General features: G+C 40.7%; 2 protein-coding genes across 4 annotated transcripts in view; one reads left to right on the top strand and one right to left on the bottom strand.

The window, feature by feature from the left end:
• The window catches only part of SMC1B (structural maintenance of chromosomes 1B), a 387986-nt gene that overhangs the window by 211709 nt on the left and 160496 nt on the right, over positions 1–15781 (top strand). The window lies entirely within an intron of this gene.
• Positions 1–15781, bottom strand: part of ATXN10 (ataxin 10) — a 67908-nt gene that overhangs the window by 40658 nt on the left and 11469 nt on the right. The gene's annotated exons all lie outside the window — the stretch shown is intronic.

The raw sequence follows: 15781 nt of genomic DNA, 5'->3' as shown, positions 1-15781 counted from the left end.
ACATGTGGTTGGAACTAATTGCAATTTAAATCTAGGGGACTTACTCTGAGGAAACCTGTATAGGATTAACATGTTCGCAATCTTGCTACGTATTTACAAATTACTAGATCTACACCATGGGCAGGCAACCTAAGGGCTGGATCCGGCCCAATCGCTTTCTAAATCTGGCTTGTGGGTGGTCCAGGAATCAGCGTGTTTTTACTTGAGTAGAATGTGTCCTTTTATTTAAAATGCATCTCTGGGTTATTTGTGGGGCATAGGAATTTGTTTAATTCCCCCCCCCCCCAAAAAAAAACAGTCCAGCCCCACAAGGTCTGAGGGACAGTGGACCGGCCCCCTGCTGAAAAAGTTTGCTGACCCCTGATCACCTATTTAGAAAAAATTCTAGAGTGGTGACTATGTTAGTCTGTTACAGCAAAGTCTTCTGGCACCTGAAAGACTAACAAATTGATCATTTTATAAGCTTTAATGGACTCAGGTCCACCTAATCAGATGCATGGAATGTTATCTGAAGGAGGCAGGCACATGGCTATAAAGTTAGAGAGAGAGAAATACTAGCAGTGATATCCCAGGGACACGAAATGCAAGAATACAGACTTATAAATGGGAAAGGAGTGGATTCCCTGCCAGGCGAGCACACCTCTGAGGGGTGAAGGACAAGCAGCATTTGGCAGCCTTGCAGGTGCAAAAGGGCCTTCTCAGTGCTGCCTGGTCCCCCTGCTTCTCACCTCTCCCTCCCTTTTTTTGCAGCTCTGCTACAGACAGCCACCCTGATGACGAAAGCCTTCCACATCTGCAGCAGGATGTCACCACTGCCTCATTCAAAGGGCCATGAACCCTCCGTGATGGTGTTGGGAGGCGGTAGTGCAGCTACGGGCAAGAGCAACATCCATCCCGGGTTTGCTGCCAGTCATCTTTACTTTTTCAAACCCATCAAAGAGCCTGAAACACGGGGGCGACTTTTAAATGTATCTCTTACAAGATGGCCTGTTTGAATCCGGTTTCCCATGCTCTCTCTTTTGCCTACTCTTCACTCTCCTCCCTAGAACCGAACAAAACCATCCAAAAGAAAAAGAGTGATGGTACACAATCCACCTTCAAGGCGTATGTGACCCAGGCTGTGGGTCTCAACACACTAATTAGACAAATGCTATAGGACGGTGATGGCGAACCTTTTAGAGACTGAGTGCCCAAACTGCAACCCAAAACCCACTTAGCATATTTTTTGCTCTATAAGACACACTTTTTCCCTCCTAAAAAGTAAGGGGAAATGTGTGTACATCTTATGGAGCAAATGCAGGCTGCACGGCTATCCCAGAAGCCAGAACACTTCCCCCACCTCCTGCAAAAGCCAGGGATAGCCACGCTCCCTTTAAAGAGCCCACAGAGAGGGCTCTGAGTGCCAACTCTGGCACACGTGCCACAGGTTCGCCACCAGTGCTATAGGATACTGAAAGCAATCACAAGACTGTCCCCACTGCAACTGGGAGGGAAGGAGAACTTTGCAGAGAGGGGTGAAAAGGGGTTCAAAAATAAATAAAAAATAGAGCTTTGTTACATATGTGGTCTTCTATACGGAATAAAGCTGATGCATAAACAACTCCATTTTAAATTTTAGCATGACAAAGGGGGAGGATTAATTGGCACTGCAGAATGAATCCAACTGTTACACTTCAAAACAATCTAACATGCCAGCGTGCCCCTGTGGCACTACAGGCATGCTGCGGAGACAAAGCCTTGAAGAGCATGTAAATGAAACTCCTTTTTCCCATCTATAAAATAAAATAATACTAGACAGCTTCATTTTCTGCATGTGCCTAATGATTGTAGATTTCCCTTAATAAATAACTTGTTCAAAATTCAAAACTAGGTTGTGGTACTTTGTTCACTGTAGAGGTACAACATCTGCTTGCTACTGCACTCTGGCTGGAAAGGAACCTGCTAGAAATGCAAAGATTATTTCCCTGGAGTTCTGCAGGGGCAACAACAGGATCAATGTACTTTAACTTTTACCACTATTTTCGTCTGCTTTGCCTCAAGTACTTAAAGTATTTTTCAACCTGCCACATAACAGAAAAGTTACATTTTATAGTGACTCAAAGAAGTAAACAGGAGAGACTATAGAGCAAAAATACAATCTAATGGAGGAAAAATATTACTGCAGGCTGTAGGGTGTAAAATAGCAATATTTCAAAGGGGAAATGTTGAAGTCACTCACTACTAACTTTATTTTTAGGCAGCTTGGCAAACCACTGCAATTTGCAGTCAGGGAACACAACACCCTAAAATCTCCCTTCCAGAAGACTGAAGCCAGAGTATTTTGCTTTCTTACCATATTGGCCTGAATATAAGCCGCACAAGAATATTAGCCACACCTTTAAAATTCAAGGGGGGGGGGGGAGAGAAAAAGACAATACCCAAATATAAGCCACTCCCTTCAAATTCCACAGGCACCCACACCCATTCCCTTTTATCGTATGTCTGCTTCAGCAGCCATATCGTAAAAGCCAATTTTTGTACGGTAATGTAAATGAATCAAGTATGCTAATAATGCAAGCTATGTAAATCTTCACCCCAGGATTATTTTCAGTTAAAGAAAACTATTGATTTTCAATGAAATATTAGTCAAGTTTGTAGCTAGGACTCCAAAAGAAGAAAGCCAGTAAATTTAAATAAGAATAATAAAAGAATCCCAGTCTATAAAAGTCTAAACATTAGCATACAGGACACTCTGGGCAAGACTTACAAGTTCTCAATTTCTTCAGTTGTTTACAGGCTGGCTTATAAACATACTATTACATATTAAAATATAGTTAAACAGATATTACTAGGGAGACCAACTTGAGGATACGGTCAATACCAGAGGTGGAAGAAGATAATTTTATTGAATTTCTAACTAAGGAATTTGCCAAGTTTTGGAAGTTAGAGGAAAAAGACTTTAAAATCGTATCTGCTTTCAGGCTTGGCAGAGTCAGAAGGACAGAGAAGCCCAGAGATTGTTTGATAACACTGAGATCAAAGGAGGAAAGGGACAAGATTTTGGGCCTGCACTACGAAAAGTCACTAGACATTTTGGGCAAGAGAATTGAAATCTACAAGGACATTCCTAAGCAGTTGCTGGACCTTAGATCTAACTATACGGAATTGGCAAGACTGTTGAGAAGCAACGCAATTATCTTCAGGTGGGAGTTTCCACAAGGATTATCCTTTACCTACAGAGGGAGAAAGATCAAAATCCAAACAGTGGAAGATAGAGACAAGTTTTTGGGAGCACACGGAGAAGACCTCCACAAAGGACTTGGATTGCCAGCGCCAGAACTTCCAGGGGAGCCCGCCCCCTCGGATCCTCAAGGACCGGAGAACAAGGTACCACCCCAGAAAGAATAACCAGACCTATCCAGGATGTCTCTGCAGCTTTTGAGCTGGAACATAAATGGCTGTAACAGTCCTGAAAAAAGGTTTAAAATTTTTCATATTTTAAAAAAGGAACAATTGGACATTATATGCTTACAAGAAACACATGTGATTAGGCTCCATAGAAAGGTGTTAATAAATAAAAGGCTTGGTCAAGAATTTATATCATCGGATACAGTTAAAAAGAGAGGTGTAGTGATCTATGCAAAAGAGAGCCTTTCACCAAAATTTCTTTTTAAAGATGAAAGTGGAAGAATCCTCGCAATAGAAGTACAGTATCAAGGAGAAAAAATTTTGATATTAGGAATTTATGCTCCAAATGAAGGTAAATCGGATTTTTATAAGAAGTTGCACGAGACTATGCTGGATTATCTGGATTACAACAACGTCATCATGATGGGGGACATGAACGGGGTCGCATCAACAAATATGGATAAGTCACAGAACCAGAACATTACTAAAGAGGGAAGACTACCTAAGACCTTTTTTGAAATGACTGACAATATGGACTGGGTTGACATCTGGAGAGTTAGAAACCCCTTGGGAAGAGAAGGAACATTCTTTTCTGAAGCTCAACTGACTTGGACACGAATCGACCAAATATGGATAACTAGAAGTCTGGCACCTAAGGTGAGGAAGGTGAAAATCTGCCCTAAAACATGCTCCGACCATAACGCCTTGAGAATGGATATGACATTGATCCCAACCGGTTCCTTTAGATGGAAGATGAATGATGGCCTGTTTAGAGACCAAAGAATTGTAAAGAAGGCCCAAAAAACTTTAAAGGACTATTTTGAGATTAATTTGAACACTACGGTGGAAAAAAGAACTATCTGGGATGCAAGTAAAGCTGTGATGAGAGGGTTCTTGATTCAACAGAATTCTTTAAAGAAAAGACTGCAAAATGAAAAGAAAGATAAAATTCTGGAAAGCATCAAAGAGTTGGAGAAGAAGTTAAGATCTAACCCGAAGTCCCAACCGATTCTGAGAGAAATTAAACTTTATCAGGCACAATATTCCAAACTGATAAATCAGGAAATAGAATGGAAGATTAAAACAATGAAACAAAAAACTTTTGAATCGGCAAATAAATGTGGGAAACTGCTAGCCTGGCAGTTGAAAAGGAGACAAAGACTAAATACAGTAACAAACTTAGAGGTTGAAGGAAGGAACATTCAGAACCCGGGAGAGATTAGAAAGTGCTTCCAGAGGTATTTTAAAAAGTTATACACTCAAGGGCCACAAGATGAAATAGAGATTACACAATTTTTGGAGAGAAATGGATTAGCAAAGCTGTCAGAAGAAAATAGAATAATTTTGAATGGCAAAATAACACGACAAGAGATTGAACAGGCCATCCAGAGTCTGAAACAGGGCAAATCACCAGGGCCAGATGGACTGACCTCTAACTACTATAAGACATTGAAGGATTATTTGATACAACCTTTGTTGGAGGTCAGTAATGAAATAATGGAGGGGAAGAAGGCGCCTGAATCGTGGAAAGAAGCATTTATCACATTGATTCCAAAGTCAGAAACTGAAAAGACACAACTCAAGAACTACCGTCCCATCTCCCTTTTAAATGTGGATTACAAAATATTTGCAGATGTTTTGGCACGAAGATTTAAGAAAGTTTTAAGTGAGATAATCCATAAAGACCAGGCAGGCTTTCTCCCGGGCAGACATATGTTTACTAACACGAGGAACATTATAGACATATTGGAACTTTTACAAACAAACATAAACACTAAAGCAGTTTTAATTTTTATAGACGCGGAGAAAGCCTTCGACAACATATCTTGGAAATTTATGAAGGGGAATTTAAAAGAAATGGGAGTGGGACGGGGGTTTGAGAACGGGATTGAGGCAATATATTCAGAACAAAAGGCTAAACTGATAGTTAACAATGTGGTTACAGAAGAGTTTAAAATTGAAAAAGGTACACGACAAGGCTGCCCGATTTCCCCATTACTGTTTATTTCGGTTCTGGAAGTGCTCCTGAATATGATTAGGGGGGACCGGTTGGTGGAAGGGATTCAGGTCGGAGCGAAACAATATAAACTTAAAGCTTTTGCAGATGACCTAGTTCTGACATTACAGGAGCCGGAGTCTAGTTTGAAAAGAGTACTACAACTGATTCAAAACTTTGGTCGAGTGGCAGGATTTAAGTTAAACAAGCAAAAAACTAAAGTTTTGGGGAAAAACTTGACAGATACTGAGTTGGAACAGCTTCAGAAAGAGACAGAACTAAATGTGGTTAAAAAAGTTAAATACCTAGGGGTAAACATAACAGCAAAAAATCTGAGTTTATTTAAAGATAATTATGAAAAATGTTGGTCAGAGATTAAGAGAGACTTGGATAGTTGGTCAAGACTAAATCTTTCTTTGTTAGGCCGAATAGCTGCCATCAAGATGAATGTATTGCCAAAAATGTTATTTTTGTTTCAGACACTGCAGATTGTAGACAAGACAGAGTGTTTTCGGAAGTGGCAGAAAGATATTTCTAAATTTGTCTGGCAGGGCAAAAAGCCCAGAATCAAATTTAAAATATTAACAGATGCGAAAGAAAGAGGGGGCTTTGCCCTGCCAGATTTAAGGTTGTATTATGAAGCTGCAGCTTTCTGCTGGTTAAAAGATTGGTTACTTCTTGAAGATACGGATGTCTTGGATTTGGAAGGTTTTAATAATGCGTTTGGATGGCATGCATATCTATGGTATGATAAAGCTAAGATAAATAAGGCCTTCAAGAACCATATTGTCAGAAAATCAGTTTTTAATGTCTGGACAAAATATAAAGACTTACTGGAGAATAAAACTCCGAGGTGGCTGTCACCCCTGGAGGCTAAGGCTTGGAAAAGAGCCAATATGGAGGCCAACTGGCCAAAATATTGGGAGATAATAGAAAAGGATGGTGACAACTGGAAATTGCAGAGTTTAGAAAAGATGAGAGACAAAGTGCGAGACTGGTTACAATATGCTCAGATTAAAGAAGTGTTTAAAAATGACAAAAAGCTAGGATTCCAAGTGGAAAAGTCAAAGTTAGAAACTGAACTGTTAGAACCTAAGACTAAGGTACTTTCAAGAATGTATAACTTGCTGCTGAAATGGAACACACATGACGAAATGGTAAAATCAACAATGATAAAATGGGCGCAGGATATTGGGTATAATATTATGTTTGAAGATTGGGAAAGGTTGTGGACCTCTGGGCTGAACTTCACTGCATGTAATGCGTTGAAGGAAAATGTGATGAAAATGATGTATAGATGGTACATGACCCCTGTTAAACTGGCTAAAATATACCATTCGTCTGATAGCAAATGTTGGAAATGTAAGGAAAATGAAGGAACATTTTTTCACCTCTGGTGGACCTGCCCTAGAGTGAAGGCCTTTTGGGAGAAGATATATAATGAATTAAAAAAGGTGTTTAAATACACCTTTACTAAGAAACCAGAGGCCTTTCTCCTGGGTATTGTCGGCCAGAGTGTGTTAAAAAAGGACAGAACATTCTTTATGTACGCAACAACAGCAGCAAGAATATTAATTGCCAAGAATTGGAAAACTCAGGAGCTACCCACTGTGGAAGAATGGCAGATGCAACTGATGGACTATATGCAATTAGCCGAGATGACCGGCAGAATTCGAGACCAGGGAGAAGAAAGGATGGAAGAAGATTGGAGGGAATTTAAGATTTATTTACAAAAATATTGTAATTTGGCTGAGTGTTGAATTGGATGCCAGTGCAGATAATTGTCTACCATTAAATTAGATTTAAGGCTGAATTATATGTCAAACCAAATTAAGATTATTAATTAAGATGAGTTAAATGATAATTTGTTTGAAATTAATTTAATAATGATGTAAGTGTATGCGGGAGGTGTGGGGGAGTCCCATGTAACAATTGAGAGATGTCAAATGGACAATGACAAATTGTGCTTATCTAATATATGCTTTATTTGAAAACTTCAATAAATATATTATAAAAAAAAAAAATAAACAGATATTACTAAAAGGCAGCCCATTGCAAATGGAAGCGTCCTTTGCCAGGCCCTGGAAATAGCAAAGGAGTATCCGCTAGAAAGGGATGGAGCCGCCAGCTGGCAGCCAAAGTTGTGAGAAGGGCCTGGGAACATTGCTCCTTTGGAACACACAGAAAGAAAATTTGAAGTAAGGTCACTTGGGGTTAGGCACAAAGCAACCTCTGACTTTTAACTTTTTAAAACTGATTTTTCTTCAAATCTCAAAGATTTAAGAAAAACTGTTTAAATTAGCATAATGTTGCCTATCTTTATACAAAAGGGGACATGGAACCAACACTGTACATAGCACTCATGTAAGAGAATCAAAACAACTCTGTCTCAAGAAGCTTACAATTTAAATGTCAGTGCTAGGAGACGTGATAAGAAGAAAAAGAAAGGCAAAGTTAACAGGAGACCTATGTGAGCAAATGCTTCTACATACAGAAACCACAACATACATACATACATACATACATACATACACACACCTGCAGGAATTTACAACAATTATCGTAACTATAAGAAATCAAAATTATATGAGATAGATCTTAAATGCTGACAGCCTATTACTGCATTATGATAACCTATTGGTACATTTTATTGAGTGCTTTGAAACAAAAGGGAGTGGGAAGAGATAAGAGATACAAGTATGAACAAAAACTTGAATGACATGTCTGCATCAAGTTCCATTGCAGAAATTAGTAAGTTTTGCCTTTAGACTTTTCCCACTTATGCCCTCTCTAAAGTTATGCTTACTTTTAGCAAAATTAAATCATCCAGAGTCTCTTGAGCCAAAAGTCCACAGCACATCATTTAACTGCTGTGTCGGTTCTATCCTTAACCAACAACGATCAGTTCTCAAGTCTTAAAGTTCTGTTTATTCTTCTTTGCTCAACTGTATTTTGTTCCCAATCATCATATTTTAGCCTGCATTTTTTTTTCTTTTAACACCCCCTTACCCCCCCCAAAAAAACTAGGCAATTCCACATACTTAAAAATAGCTTAAAGGTAAAGGGACCCCTGACCATTAGGTCCAGTCGTGGCCGACTCTGGGGTTGTGGCGCTCATCTCGCTTTATTGGCCTAGGGAGCCAGTGTACAGCTTCCGGGTCATGTAGCCAGCATGACTAGGTCGCTTTTGGCAAACCAGAGCAGCGCACGGAAACGCTGTTTACCTTCCCGCCGGAGCGGTACCTATTTATCCACTTGCACTTTGATGTGCTTTCAAACTGCTAGGTTGGCAGGAGCAGGGACCGAGCAACAGGAGCACACCCCGTCACGGGGATTCGAACCGCCGACCTTCCGATCAGCAAGCCCTAGGCTCTGTGGTTCAACCCACAGTGCCACCCGTGTCCCTTACAAAATAGCTTACAACTTCACAAAAATCAAATCATTATGTGGATGGATCAACTCCAAAATTCTAACTGAAGTTAAATATCACCAAAACATAACCATCATGCTTTTAGAATTTGAAAGGTATGATGATTCTATTATTCTGTGATATAAATTAAGATTCATCTCAAATGGAAGACTGATGTTAAGGATCTACTAGGAGTTCCGATACTTGGCTAATGAGTCAAAAGCATCTTGAAACAGTGCAGCAGTAAGAGCATTTTTACTCTTGACTTATAAAACAGGCATAGAAAGACAAATGTTCCAAACGCCAAAAAAGTCACAGCTTTGCACTCCTGCTTTTTTTTGGGGGGGGGAGCAGGATGGGAGTAAATCCTCCAGTTCATATTATATAGACATAGAGACACTGATTTTAACTTAAGACTGAATGGATTTAAAGGCGCATGTGTGCTTGGCCAGTTTAGACATCAAGGAACTGTGGCCGAGTTGTGGCTCTGGGGACATCTCTGGGCAAAGGTCACAATCTTGTCTAACCAGTTGTCAAAGAATGTATTACAGCCCCCTCTAGCGGCAAATCCCTCCAGTTAAACCAAGCTGTGAGCACCAATCCTTGTTTTTAAAATCAGTTATAAAGCAGGTGATATACATCCAATTTTTGAAGTAAATGGGTGCTGAAGCTTAATCTCTCCGGTATCTTACCTCCCTGCAAACCTGCCCTGGGACTGATTCATACATGATCCTGACACTTACATGACTCCTTTTTCTCCCCAGCTGAGCTCCAATACAAGTGGGAAAGGAACGTCCGGCTCTCTGGCCCCCTTTCAACCTTTAAGTCAGACCCCTTTCCGTCACCACAACATCACCTCCTGGCCCCGCCCCACCCCCTGCTTGTGTCCCGCATTAACTGTCACTCCCAGCTCTCCCCCTCATGGGCCCACCCTCTACCTACACAAACTCCCGCTCAGGCTCTCACCTGAGAGGAATTGAAAATGACCATCCATAGTTGCATTGCCCCGCCAACTCCCATAAGAGGCTGACATTCTGTTTCAGTCCTTTTGAACAAAAATATATATAAATGGAATCAGTGTGTGATAATAGAAGCCTATTTCAATTCCCCCAGACCTGAAGACAATAAATAAAAAGCAAGACGTTGTTTCTAAATTTAAACTCTTGCACTAGATACCATGGCAGGCAATTCCTTACTTCGTTGCAGGACATCCATAGAAATAAGCAATTGTTCCTTGCACCTAGCAGTTTGAAGGGACCTCAAAGTGCAAGTAGATAAATAGGTACCACTCCGGCAGAAAGGTAAGCAGCGTTTCTGTGCGCTGCTCTGGTTTGCCAGAAGCGGCTTAGTCATGCTGGCCACATGACCCGGAAGCTGCACGCCGGCTCCCTCGGCCAATAAAGCGAGATGAGCACCCCAACCCCAGAGTCGGCCACGACTGGACCTAATGGTCAGGGGTCCCCTTTACCTTTACCTTTAAGAAACCAGAGTTCATCTCTATCCTTACAGAATGTGTAGCCTGGCACTCAGTGAGCATTCCTTCTAATACTTCCCTTTCCAATATCCAAGGACACAAAGTGATGCAGCAACACACCATAGGGAATAAGATGTCATGGCAGACTCTTCCATACGAGCTGCTCCTAATAAAACCTACCCAAAATTGAGCCATTTCTAGAGGAAGTTTTCAATTCCCCAAAGCAAAACACAGGGCAAGCATGTTCAGGTTTGTCTTACCAAGGTAATACATATTTAATTTGCAAGGCAAACCAACTGTTAGCAGCAGACAATAGCTGTGTGTGACTTGGTCTTTGAGTAGCAGAGGCATTCTGGCCCATGCAGATACAGAGTTAACAAGAATTATATATACCTCAAGACAGTTTAATACAGTATATCCCCAGCCCTTATGTGTCACAACCTAACTTCAGGTTTTCTAAGGGTATTTCCAGAGGGGCAGCTGTGTTAGTCTGTTGACAAAGAGTTTTGTGGCACTTTAAAATCTAACAAATTTATTGTGGCAGAAGCTTTGTTGAACTAGAGTCCACTTGCATGAAATGAAATGGACTCCAGACAATGAAAGCTTATGCTAAAATATTTTTTTGTTAATCTTTAAGGTGCCAGAAGGCTATTTCTTATTCCATTGGGAGAGATCTTCTTGGCCATCCAGTTTGCTTCTACCTCACCACAAAGAAAGAATACAAAAACAAAACTTGCTTGGGATAGCTAGTCTAGGGTAATCTAGGTAGAACAAAATGTGTACCTAAAGCGTATGGTCACTGTAACTTAGTTTTAGGACACCAGAATAGAGGTTACCAACGAGGCGCCTGCCGAAGCCTTCCCTGGCACCCACAGGGTCTTCTCCCCTCACTCGGATGAAACTGGGCTTGAAAGGAGGATTCTACTGTAGCCAATACAAAGAACAGGTTGTGGTATATGCTTGGTGGCCACAAGAGTTTCTCCAGATTGCTAATGTGCCCAGAAAGGTTGGCGACCATGGCAATAGATCATTTTACACACAATTTAAAGGCCTTACTGTTCTGTATTTGCTGAAACGTAGAACATGCCCCCGTTTTATTGCCAGTGAAGTATGAAGAATAGTAACTTCAGCTTTCCACTTTGCTTCCAAGAGGAGAATAATTTTCTCTATATTCCTTTCTTAGAAAATTACCAAAGAAGGATATGTACCCTGATCAAGGAGTCTGCAGCTTAAGATTCACAAATGCTAGGTCATAGTAGATCTCGGACTTAAAGGATTTTTAGCACAATATGCTACAATTTAGGACACCAATTTATATCAGGCTATGTAGCCATCTGAACAGTAAAAGGAATATTGATTGGCCACAAGTTCATCTTACATCAAAATTTGATTGAATTCAACCACAAACCACTTAAAAGTTAAGGCTAGATTTTATCTGAATTGTACAAAAAGAAGGCCTATGCCTATTATAGATCCTAAATATCTAAGAGCAATCATATAGAGCAGACCGGTGGCAGGCTTGCAACCTGGGAGGGATGTGCATACGAAACCAGGTGATAACTCGTTCTTCCACATAGGAAGTAAACCCATGACCTCTAAATTCTGCATGATCACAGTGGACCTTTTGAAAAGGCTGCAATTCTACAAGTCATGGCAGCCGCATGACCTACATATTCCCATGGGAGAACATGGCACACAGAGAAATCACACTTGTTTGTGTAAGCAGGGACGAGCAACCTTTGACCCTCCATATGTTGTTGGGGTCCAACTTCCATCAGCCCAGCCATGGTGGGAGCTTGAGGCCATTAACATCTAGAGGGCCACAGGTTAAGCTACCCCTGGGTCTACAACAAATGATGGGAAGGCTGCTGTGGAAGACCACCAGACGATGTCACTTCCTGTGAGTGCTGTTGCCCACAGGAAAACCCTCCCGGACCTTCAGAGCGCTGAACACTAAGAATGCCCACCAGCTTTGGGCTGGAAAGGAGACACTGTAAAGTAAAAAAAAAAAAAAAAGGCCGCAGCTGTAGCAGGAAAGGTGGTAGCCCTGAACACAAATTAAAAAAAATTAGCCGGCTGTCTATACATGAAATAAACAGCTCCTTTAGTCAAATTGTGATCTACATTTCCATTCTATTATGCCTCAGGAACTGCTGGAGAGGGAGCCCCATCAGAGCCTTTCACCCTTGGCAAAGGCAAGAAGTTATTTAGGGACCTGGGAAGACTATGTGTCCTCTGGAATTTGAATCAGCAGTCAGCCTTGGAAGCAGTCTTTCACAGGCTAGATGGTTTCCTCTATTTGAAGGAGAAAAGCTTCTTTTCAGTCCATCCCTGATTTCTAATTTACAGTTGATTTTACTCTTCAGGTTTAAATGATTCCCCCCTCCCCCGCACTCTACAATGATTTAAGCAAGGTAATACAAAAGGTTTTTTCTGTGAATGAAACTGTAGGCAAAGAATAAAATAGTATTTTCAAGTTGTTAGAGAGATTCCATAATTTAATGGTAAACTTTAATTTTGGATTTTTAATGCACTTGCACATTTGTATGCCATGCTTTTCTGAGCTGTGCAACAACGCTAAATGGCATCAGCCTTCTTACGAAGTTGGATAACTTGTGAGAGGGCCAATTTAAGGCAGAATATATTGCCAGCCCAAGCCCACAGTTTGGAGATGACAGCAACCCCTGAAAATACAAAAACTGGAGAGGGTGTAGGACACCTGGTGCTAAACGCAAGTTTTAAAACATGCAAATGGTGGTAAGGGGAGTGCAGATAATTATCAGGGTTGCAGAAGGCGTGTGGGAGGTTAACTCTTTTCTTGCCAGCTGAGCTACTAAGGCAAATTTGTCCTCTGAAGGTTGTTTCTGCATTCTCTTATTGGCGCTAACAGCTGGTACTTTTTGGATTTAAAACCTACAAGTTAAATGTAAATCTGCATTTAAGGTCACATATGATATGGCCCTTTGTTTTTAAAGGCCTCTGTTTACAGGGACCGAAGGCAGTTTGATTCATTCTGTGGTCTAAAAACCAATGCAGAAATTTCCTTACCTCTGTTCGTTTTTAGTGCCCCAGGGCCTGCAAGTATAATTACTTTGAGGAACTGAGGGACTAAATTGTAGTTAATAAATTAAACATTATTGATTGCTTGAAGTTCCTTTAGGCTTCACCAGTCCCTGATGCATTAGAACAACAGTTAATCTTTCTGTTAAAGAACAAGTGTTCTCATTTCAGATACCTCATAGCAAACACAATCCTGGGATTAGCCCTTCATTTAAGCATATAATCAGGCAACAGTATCCCTTCAAAGAGCAATTGCATAAAATCAGCAGAAAATGAATGGTCTGAGTCTTAACCTGAACTTCAACCACACTTGGTAACCGAGAAAAAGAGTGAACAGGGCTGACCGGCCACCCACTATGAGTTATTCATAGTGTCCAGCTGCTGTATTACATGACCATATGACCTGCCAGTTCACAGGATGTAGCAGATGTTGCACACTTAGATTTATAGAGATGTCTGGATGGACCGGCTGCTTCATTTAATTTCAAAGAATGTCAGTCTTCTGTGAAAATGAGGGATCCTAGCTTTGCTTATCAAACCCCAAGATTGCATCCCTGGAGTTGGGAACTCTACATTTTAAAAGACAGGCTGTTTTGTTGACACAAATAGGCCCAGAACTCCACTTCCATGACAGGATAGCAAGCAACAGGAAGGAAGGCGGCGGAGGAGTTCGTAGTCAATCATCATTGAGCCCTTTATTGTTTACTCTGGTGTAAGGAGCCAACTCCTAGGGGCTGTGGGGTATTTGCCCCCCCCAAAAAAAAAATATTTGAGGGTGCTGCCCCCCAGCTGATGGGCATGGCCATTCAAAGAGTGTATGCGGGACAGGGCTTACCTGGCTCCCACCCCAAAAAATTATTCAAATTGGCACACTCTCAGGCAGGGATGTCTCACATCATCTGCTACCTGAACGCTCTTTTCTCCTTGCACTGTTTATTTTGTTTCTCAGCTGGAGGTGCCAGGGACTGAACGTGGACTTTCTGTGTGGACAGCATGTCTTCTCCCACTGAGCTAGCGTATCTTTATTGCTTCTTTTATTTCTTATACTGCATTTTATGGTATTGCACTCTGAACAGAAGAAAGCACAACTGAGAATTTTAGAACAGGGTTCCCAATCTTTTTGAGCCCAGGACCACATTTGGAAATCGAAGAAACTGTTGTGTGCACCATATCATACTAATTTTTCAGAAGGAAAACTGGTGATTTATCACCTTCTCTGTCCAAATAAAAACAGGCACTCCTGACCAAATAAGCAAACCTGCAAAGCTTGTTTAAGTCAAATTTAAAAATTGGGAGGGCCAGGGGACCACCTGAGGTGCCAGGATGTCTATGGGTGCCACACTGCAGACCCCAGCAAGCTGGATGAAAAAACTACCAGCCTGCGTGATATGTATCTTATTACTATGGGGTCCTTTTGCTACGTTTATGAATTTCATGCTCTGGGAGCATTGCAGGGCCCTCACATGGTCTTCCCAAAGGCCAGTAAGCAAGAGTTCAGAAAGCTCTTTCCACTTATTTATTTTAGCATAAGTGAAATCAGCTTAAAGCTGCAAATTACCTATATCGACATCAAAAGACACATCAAGCCACTTCTGTGGGAACCACGTGCACCTGTCATGAGTCGTTTGGGCAAAAGCCTGCTGTTGCTTTCAGGTCTTCTTGCTGTTGTTGGTTCATTTGCTTACAAGACAACCATGTTTTTAGGACCCTATGAGCCCTAAAGATCACTTTCAACTCTCATATTTTAAAAATTGTCAATTTAATAACTGTTTCAAGAGCAAATTCATCCAATAACATCCCAGGAACAAAAAGATTAAATGTCTCACTTCAAAGCATGATATGAGAGTTGCATAACATAAAGTATGACAGAACAAATATTGCCCACAGTAGAAGTGACAGTTTATTTTACAGCAGATATTTATAGTGCTGACAGTTAAAAGGCCACGAAGATTGCTTTTTGCTTGTTTGGTTGGCTGGTCAACAGATTGCAAGGCATGAAACTCACACACACCATCAATAAGTCAAATAAAAACTTGTGCATGTGTTTACATAAAATTTTGATGAGTGTAATGTATTTGTCATATGCCTGCAATTATTTTGAGAAAGTAATACAGTGCTATAAATATTATTCTGACAATGTAATTACAGCTTCTGCTTCAACCACAGTAGCAAAATACTGGCCTCAATTCCCTGTCCTGGAAGTGCAGAAAGACAAAGCAAAGATGTAAATAAGTAGCTTTTAAGCTATTTTTCTTACGTAATTAAAGAAAGTCAGCACAGATTAGCATCATAGTCATTACTGCTATTATTTATTTGTCACTTCAAACCAAAATATCTAAGTGATTCCCTTAAAACAACAACTATACAAAATACAGTAAAATATAATTACAGCTACAAAACACAAGCACAACTATGTAACTGAATAAACATTGTGTGGAGATAAAATACAGTTTAG

This window comes from Podarcis tiliguerta, assembly GCF_965153285.1.
Source record: "Podarcis tiliguerta genome assembly, chromosome: 5".
NCBI classification, from domain to species: domain Eukaryota; kingdom Metazoa; phylum Chordata; class Lepidosauria; order Squamata; family Lacertidae; genus Podarcis; species Podarcis tiliguerta.
Note: the sequence above shows the minus strand (reverse complement) of the source record. Positions and strands in the feature narration are given on the sequence as shown.